The following is an 8,707-nucleotide window of genomic DNA, read 5'->3' on the forward strand; positions in this document are numbered from 1 at the left end:
TGTAGTTCGTCCTCTCTTTTGTAGTCTGTCTTGACTTCTGTAGTCTGTCTTGTCTTCTGTAGTCTGTCTTGTCTTCTGTAGTCTGTCTTGTCTTCTGTAGTCTGTCTTGTCTTCTGTAGTATGTCTTGTCTTCTGTAGTCTGTCTTGTCTTCTGTAGTCTGTCTTGTGTAGTGCTCGTACACTGTGTAACAGTCGTTAGTGTCACCTGTCAATTAACACAGGATTTGTGTTCTGGAGTAGGCTATGCACAAAAATGCACAGCTTGTTAATAGTCCCCTGTCAATTAACACAAGCTTTGTGCATTCCAGAGTAATTCGTGCACAAAACCACTAGAATTGAAATGAAAAAGATCAATATTTATTTACTGTTTCGTGCTTTTTTTTCGAGCTTGCTGATGCATGCTGTCCAGCGTTGTCCTGGCCGCAGGTTCCTAGATACATCGCCCATGAGTCAAGAAAAATGGTTTTTGTCTTGGCTGAAAAATACAAAAAATAGAGATCACCGCTGCTACCTGCGGAAAAAAAATGTGAAAGCGCTGATGCTTCCTCGACACTGGTCGCCTTTCAAATTTGGCGCCATGGTTGTTTTCTCGTTGACTTGATTGGTTATCAATGAACTCTTATTTTACCCTCATTTCATCCCAGCAACGATTTCGAGTTTTCAAATTTCCCTAAACGGATCGTTCCTGCCCACTCACTGAATACCCGCCCAGTCTAATCAAGTGTTCATTGCCTTTGGCTTTTCAATAATTACCTAATTGCCTCTAATTTATCATTATTTTTCCTATCTCCTGGTTAAGTATAGGACACTTATCACTGGTCACGTGATTGCTCATTTCGAGTTTTCAAACTTGGCGCTAAGCTTTGGCTTTGTCCATACTTCCAGTTTTTCAAACTTGGCACTATGCTGTAGCTCCACCTACTTTCAGCGTTTTCAAATTTCGCGGCACTTTTTCTCTGGCCCAGCCACTTTTTGGACATTTTTGGCTGTAAATAATTATCCGATTATGAAATTTTCTTTTCGAGCAGCATTCTCACATCATCCTCTGCCAATTACACAACCAATCGTATGACGCTATCTCTTCCGAGTTGCCCACAACTGCTGCGGACACAATCCCCGGCAACATAGCCTAGTAAACTTCTCACTTTATTCAAAATGTTGTAATACTGAACAAGGCTTATGACTGGCCGAGTTGGTACTGACTCACCTTAAAACCAGCCAGAACACACAAGAAGACATGAGCTCAAGAGGCGGGACTAAAAGTTTAATTTAAGATTTTGATTATTTGATTTGTGAGGGTTTAACGTCCCAAAGCGACTCGGGCTATGAGGGACGCCGTAGTGGAGGGCTCCAGAAATTTCGACCACCTGGGGTTCGTTAGCGTACACGGGCCTCTAAAATTTCGCCTCCATTGAAATTTGACTGGTGCGGCCAGGATCGAACCTGCGTCTTTTGGGACAGCAGCCAAGCGCCATAACCACTGAGCCACTGCGGCGGCATCATTGAAGGAAAGCCGCAAAAGGAGACCCGCGAAGAGATACAAGCGCACAATAACCCCAAGCAGTGAAAGGGCGAAGTGCAATCAAAAGTCACTGGCATACTAGTGAATCACCGAAAAAAGCAAATTCCTTACGGTGAAGGTTTTCCGATGGCTTAGCCACACGTGTCCTTAGCCTTACCGATGTAGTAAGCCTCAACTATCTACCGACAGATTTATCCCTTCCATAAACCACTGATGTGTCGTGGAAATTAGGCATGCAAAGAGACATGTCATCCTCAGATTTGCATTCACAAGATTGAGCATACAGTGCCAGATTAGAATTTGCCTTCCCCCTATAGAGTGAAAGTGCTCAGTCAAGTGCAAATTCAAATATCTGCCTGTCTGCCCATATTAGTTGCAGCCATAAGGCAGTGGAACGCAACAAACTCCATTACTTTTGCAAGTGGTGAACCTTTTTTTGTGACACTGTCCATTGTGGACAAGTACCCAGTTTTTATCAAGCCTTTTTAATGGCGGCGCAAAGGCCTCCTGTCTTGCACTTCACTGTTAAGACAACAGCAGAATTACGGTTTTCCTCGACTTTCTTGAGACTGTGAAATACTGTGGAGGTAAGGTGTATCAGCATCATCGGAGTATGTGCTCCTTACCCTCTAGCGAGTGAAAACATACTATGACAGGTTGTTGAGATGGGCAAGTGGGAACCCAGCTGCTTGGAAACCTGCTACAAGAATGCGTCCTCAGCAGTGATGGCATGACTTATCTAAAGCTGATGTCATGCACACGATTGCACACCCATCAAGTGTTTCCATCTTTACTGACCTTAACCAGCGACAAATCCACCTCTTCACCATCCTTCCCCAACAACGAGTGGTCCGACTCGTAGCTAAAAAGAGCCTTCCCCGATCTTTAGCTGTAGCCCCGACAAACATATTCGTCCACAAAGCGCAAGTCTGCATCAAGAAACTGCTAACGGTTCTGCTTAGACAATTCTGATGTAAAAGACAGGCCTTGACCGCATGCCTTAAAGACTCCTAAAACATCTTGTGCCAACTTATCTGAGCCTTCTATGTCCAGAAAAATTACAGTCATGAACATAACGAAATGCTACTATGCCAAGGTCTTCCAAACAGGGCTCTAATGCCTTAATTACTTTAGACAAAAAAATGTTGCTGAGCAAAGGTACGACCTGCGTGTAAATACCACCCTGCCAACTGACAAATGCGGATTTGAAGTAAAAGGACAACAGCCCCAAGAAGCCAGCAACCGAAATCACGCAATCATCTGTAAAAGCATGTTCATTGTTCACCCTGATGCAGTTTGCACATACCTCAGAGGTCTATCATGTGACAATGAATAGTGCAGGCCCTCCATGTCGATGCTCACTGCAGAGCACCTGCCTAGGTTGCTGTCCACAAGAAACTAGAACTCCACAGAACTCCACTTTTGTGAGTTGGCAAGGCAGTATTTACATCATAAATCAGGCATATGCAGAGGGTCCCAGGTTGCACTGTTCCTCCGCGACATTCTTCTGTCCAAAGTCGATACCGCATCAAAGCCCTGTTTGGAAGGCCTCGGCATAGTAGCATTTCGTTATGTTGATAGCTACCTAATTTTTTTGCACAAGGAGGGCTCAGATAAGTTGGCACAAGACGTTTTAGAAATCTTTAGGCATGTGGTCAAAGCCTATCTTTTAGGTCTGAGTTTCACTAAGCATAACCGTTTGTAGCTTCTTGACTTAGACCTGCGCTTTGCGGACGACCACATATGTTGGCGCCAAAGCCCAAGATCAGGAAGCCTCTTAGCTAAGAGTTGAACCACTCGAGGCTGGTGAAGGACAGGTTAGCAATCACATGCATCACGACTGCTTTATGGAAGTCATGCCATCACAGTGTTTAGAATGCATTCTCGGAGCAGGTTTCCAAGCCAATGGCACCTGGGTTCCCACTTGCCCATCTTGCGCACCTGTCAGAGTGTGTTTTTACTCTCTCGAGGGAACGGAACACCGTTCACATGATGCTGACGTAGTTGAGCAGCACAAAAAGACGGGCTCTATACCTTACCTCCACGCCATTTCGCACCATCCCAAGAAAGCTGCACCAAAGTATGATGTTGCTGTTGTCTTGACCGCTAAAAGTAAGGTAGGAGCCCTTTGCTTCTTCGTTCAAACTAGGCTTGATACAACTACGGGTAATCGTCCGCTATGCACAGTGGCAGATAAAAAATGTTCACCACTTGCAAAAGTAAACCGGTTTTTTGCATTCCACTGCCTCGTAGCTGAAACTACTATGGGCAGACATGCAGATATCTGAATGTGCGCCTGGCTGAGAGCACTTTCACTGTATGGAGAGGAAGGCGAATTTTCACCTGACACTGCACGTTCAATCTCGTGAATGCTATCGGAGGACGACCTTTCTCTTTGCACGCCTGATTTCTGCGGCACATCAGTGGTTTAGGGAAGTGATAAATCTGTCCTGATATAGTTGAGGCTTACTACATCAGTAAGGCTAAAAACAAGCGCCTGGCTAAACCGTCCGTGAACCTTCACTGTAAGGAATTAGTTTTTTAGATGGTTTACTAGTACGTCAGTGCCTTTCGGTTATTTTTTGCCCTCTCACTGCTTTGGGGTCTTGCGTGCTTGAATTTCTTTGCAGGTCTTCTTTTGCCAATTTCCTTCAATAAAATTTCAGTTGTTAGACCAGCCTCATCTTGTGCTCATCTCTTCTCCTGTTTTGTGTCTTCCGGCTGGTTTTAAGATGTAATACTGAATGCCGAAAGAAAGCCATTTTAGAGTCAAGTGCACTTATAATGGCCACAGCTATAATGAATGTTCATTTATTACAAAAAATAGTGCTTACTTCATTAATTTATGCATGAAGTATATGACATTGCATCAAAATAAAAAAAGGACTAAGCCTCTAACCCTCATGGCCAAACTGCAGCTACAGCAAACAAAAGGAAACCATAAACCTGCCCCACATGCAAAAGCTTGCACTACAGGCCAATGCAGAAATAAGATCAGATTACTTCCCAAACTGCATGACACTGCCATGCAAAGTAAAGATTGTGACACGCAATAAAGGAGCAACAAAAAAGCAAACTGTAGGTAGCAGCCAATCTCATGCAGACAAGCTACAAGGTCAGGCCAACATAGACGTGGAAGAAATTTGAAAAAAAAAGCCACAACAAGCATATAATTTTTAAGGTTTTCACAGCCCTTTAAATGGCAAATACTTTCCTGAAAAACCATAACAGAAGCGGCAATTTTTTTTCGGCAATCAATTTTTTTCATGTGCTTCATTATTCTTGAAGCATGGGTGGGCATAGAGTAGTCAGATTAGTGCATGCGTTCCTAAGCAATGCCATGCAAAAAACTGTACTTACAGAAAAAGCTTGCCTTACTGAGTGAATACCACTGGCCATCCACTAATTTCCCAGCCTGCTCCAGGTCCCTGGCAAAAATCACACGCAACTTGGTGGCTTGCACAACTTCCATGCAACTCTTAGTCTTTAGCTGGAAAAAAATTGAGGGATCAGTGAGATATCAAATTTTACATGCATTGCTTTGTTTCAATGACCGACTAAGAAAGAAACAGCGGTTTCTGTGAGCGCAACTATTTTTCACACTAGCTTTCTACAGTAAACCATGTTTATCGCGCCCTAATTCACACTGACTTGCTGCACGGCCCCAGCACTACTGTGTATAGCTCTATGGTTTCAAATGCTTGTTAGCTCTGAGCCCTTGGGCTTGCACTCTTTAATGCAGAAAACCTCGGAAAGGACAACCAGAGCTTCGAGCTTTAAGCCATAGGTATTCAGAAGCTCAGTGGTCTGTGGGAGAACTTTTGGCTGGGTGACACAGTAGCAAATGCTTCTCCAGCTATTTTCACTCCATTGCAAAAAAACTCACACAGCAGAGACCTGTCCTCCATTTTGCATTGCAGAAACAATCGCTGAAATTCAAAGCATGCATACTAAATGCACACCTACCTTCCAACACAGCTTCATAATAATGGGTATAATTATTGGAATGAAATACCAGTCAGTACATGTAGTTTTCAGTTTATCCAAAAATTTTAAGCAACCGACAAACAATAAACATTAAAAGAGAAATAAAATAACCAGAATTGTTTAAAAAATCTGTCAGAAGAATTATGTGACATCCACTACACTCCAGCAGTTCTTCGCTTTGTGCACCTTCAAACCACACTTTCTTACAGGCACATTTGCACAGAAATTGGGTTGAACCTGATCATTAAGAATCTTTTTTGGTGCAACAGTAGGAAGAAACCAGGTTTTACCCAAGAACGAAGCACCCTACACATTGTATCACAAGCCCAGATGGTGCACTTGAGTCGCCTCTTATGCTTATGCAAGAAACAGGAACAGAGATATCTTGACTAAATCAAAAAAAGAGGAAGTGCAGTGCATGTGTAATGCAGAGAAGATATAAGCAATACCACACTAAAACACTGGGAGGATTCCAAGAGTAGGTGAATGCATGAATGGGTGGCAATCAGGTGGCTAAATGAGATTAGGAAATTTGAGGAAAAAGGGTGGTAGCATGTGGCACAGGAGACAGTTACCTAAAATGAACTAGAGAACCATTGTTCTGCACTAATTTTAACAGCACATTCACACGACAGACAAAATCACTAACTCCAGAAACAGACTGAGCATCATGCAACTCAATGTCAATCACCATTGCAAATGGCACCAGCACCGCAGACTACACATGAGGAAAAGTAGACATATTTTTGCTCTCAACTTTGAGCAGCAGTCAGCTGCGTGTTTAGGAGCAAAGCTTCAAAGTACGGCAACATTGGCACTTTGCTTTACTGACATGAGGGTGCTTGTGAGCGTGCAAGTCCCATGTTTGTTTTGCACCAAATGTGTTAATTGCGAGGTACGTTTAACTAAAGAGGGGCATCTAACATGGGCATCAGCTCTTCATTACTTCCCTTCTATATCCCTCTCTTATATCACGGTTCAAGTGTCCACCAAAATGGGAGACAGTTACTGTTACATTTCCTTGAATTTTCCTTCAACTAATTTTAAATTTTTCAAGTATACAGCTTTAAGAAGGTAGAGGTACAAATTGTGCAGTATAACCATATTCTATGGCAATAAACCAGCAATAAATCTGTGCTGACAGCAGCTTGCCCAGTGCATTGCAAGGATGCTATACCATACAAGGATTGGTGTCATCGTGCAAAGTTACATTACTGACTGACAATTTGGTCTCTGTGTCAGAAATACTGGTAAACCATCATTGTAGAGCACAATGTTTTTAAAGGGATAAATGAACATATAGGTCCTTTTCGAGGACACACATGCATACCAGGCAACAGGTGTGCAATGTCAAAGCACGTTTATGTTAGCAGCAGCTGCGTCAAGAGCTACATCAGCGACTGTATTTTGTACAAGCCTACAGTTCCGGTAATTATAAGCTGAGGTACTGCTGTGAAGTGCATGTAGAGTTTCATGCATTTCTAAACCTAGCTGCAAGCCTATATTGAAAATATTTTTCTAAATAGGCAGCAAAGATATGCATCACTGAAAAAGAATAACTACCATGAACGGATCAGGAGGGATGACACAGCCGAAGGCAGGAAGCACGCATGGCCCAATAGATGCTGGCCGCTGGCAACTGCAAATAAATACATCCAGAGCAACAGCTGTCAGTGGCTGTAGCCATGTCATGAATGACAAGAGAGGAAATCGTCTACTGCTTTAAAAACTAAACTTAGACGTAATATAAGTAAATAAAAAACCAATGAGCTAGCCCATGACAAAAGAAATGAACAGATTTTATGTAGTGCACCCATATACATTCTTTGAGAAGTCACAATGACTGTTATAACCACACTGAAAGATGAGCTCGCTGAAATACCGCACACCAATATGAATATAGGATGTGCAGGTTTTCATTAATTCCTATCATGGTGCCTTGCACCAATGTCTAGGTATTAAATTGAAAGTTGCAACCAGTCTGCCCTGGTTAATTGAGAAGATAGAATGGAAAAAAGCATGCTTTCAATAGCAAGAAGCTTGATATCTCACAGCACAGCTTAGCATCATAGAAAAATTGCTAGCGCATTGAACAAATCTGCATACAATTAAAAGCTGCACAAATTTGTCGACTGGCAATGCAAGTAAATGCAAGAGAAACAAAAAAAAATACCGGAGAACACTCGTGAGTGCGGCGAAGGGAGGTCTGTGGGTAGGATCCCGTGCCTGGGAAGAGTTCCGAGCTCGGAGAATCGCCGGCACCACAGCTGATGGCACGCAACCAAGAATAAATAACAATGCGAAAATAAGTAACAAAAAACCATCGACAATGGCGAACGACTTGAATGTGGGCCTCAAAAGCGAGGGATATAGCAAAAAGGTAGAAATCCTAAATAATTGTGCAGTTGCATATCCGACAGCTCGCAGTGCTCAGAAGGAGAGGAAGCATCAACGTTTACAGCTCAGGAGACGCAAGATTGATCTAACTTTGACATAACACTGCCTCAAATCCTGTTCCACTGGGGAAGCACAGACAAGTTTACAAATGACAAGGCGATGAATATGAACTAGCCTTTCGCATGCGATCACTGTCTCAAAATTTAGTATGACGCATATTAAGGCACAAGCACTAATCCGATGAGTACTAACCCTGAGCAAAATAGTGCGGTGTCTGATCGCAGCTGGCCTAGCGCGAGCGCTCCGCCGCGCGGCACTTCTCGCTCATCGTCTTCTACGCAGTGCAAATCCATGCTTTTGCACCGAGTGTCGAAGCGCTAGCAAGCGAAAGCGTAACTCTGTTGTGATATCTGGTGCCATTTTTATTTACCACGGCACGCGAGTAATAAATGCACGTAAAGACAATGAGAACAACACTTGTCATGCAGGATATAGGCCCTGCTTTTTGGGCGCCGCATTATAGCTGCGGCAACCGCAGGCGGACTGCCTCCACTCACATCCCTATACAGCCGCATACAAATAGCGCGTGTGAATACAGATCATTAGCAAAGAAACGCAGAGCGGGACTCACCGGCCATGCGATTCATCCAGGCTTAGTAAAATGGCGCGGGAGTCTTCGTTTCCTTAACAGATGAAAAGACGTCGCAGCACTCTTCATGGCTTACCCGTTGAAACTCGCCAATGTTGACAGGCCGAAATCCTGGTCGTTGGCTTCCAAAACACACTCCTGCTCACCTTCCT

At 43.4% G+C, this 8,707-nt stretch overlaps 1 long non-coding RNA gene across 1 annotated transcript; it reads right to left on the reverse strand.

Annotated features, from left to right (window-relative positions):
• Positions 1 to 360: 360 nt before the first annotated feature.
• On the reverse strand, positions 361 to 7,280 carry LOC144109444 (uncharacterized). Its single transcript, XR_013309600.1, has 3 exons — positions 7,073 to 7,280; positions 4,883 to 5,012; positions 361 to 475 (listed from the first exon to the last, which is right to left on the reverse strand). It is a non-coding gene; the product is annotated as an uncharacterized LOC144109444 (long non-coding RNA).
• Between the last annotated feature and the right edge of the window lie 1,427 nt (positions 7,281 to 8,707).

Source organism: Amblyomma americanum, chromosome 11 (assembly GCF_052857255.1).
Source record: "Amblyomma americanum isolate KBUSLIRL-KWMA chromosome 11, ASM5285725v1, whole genome shotgun sequence".
Lineage (NCBI taxonomy): Eukaryota > Metazoa > Arthropoda > Arachnida > Ixodida > Ixodidae > Amblyomma > Amblyomma americanum.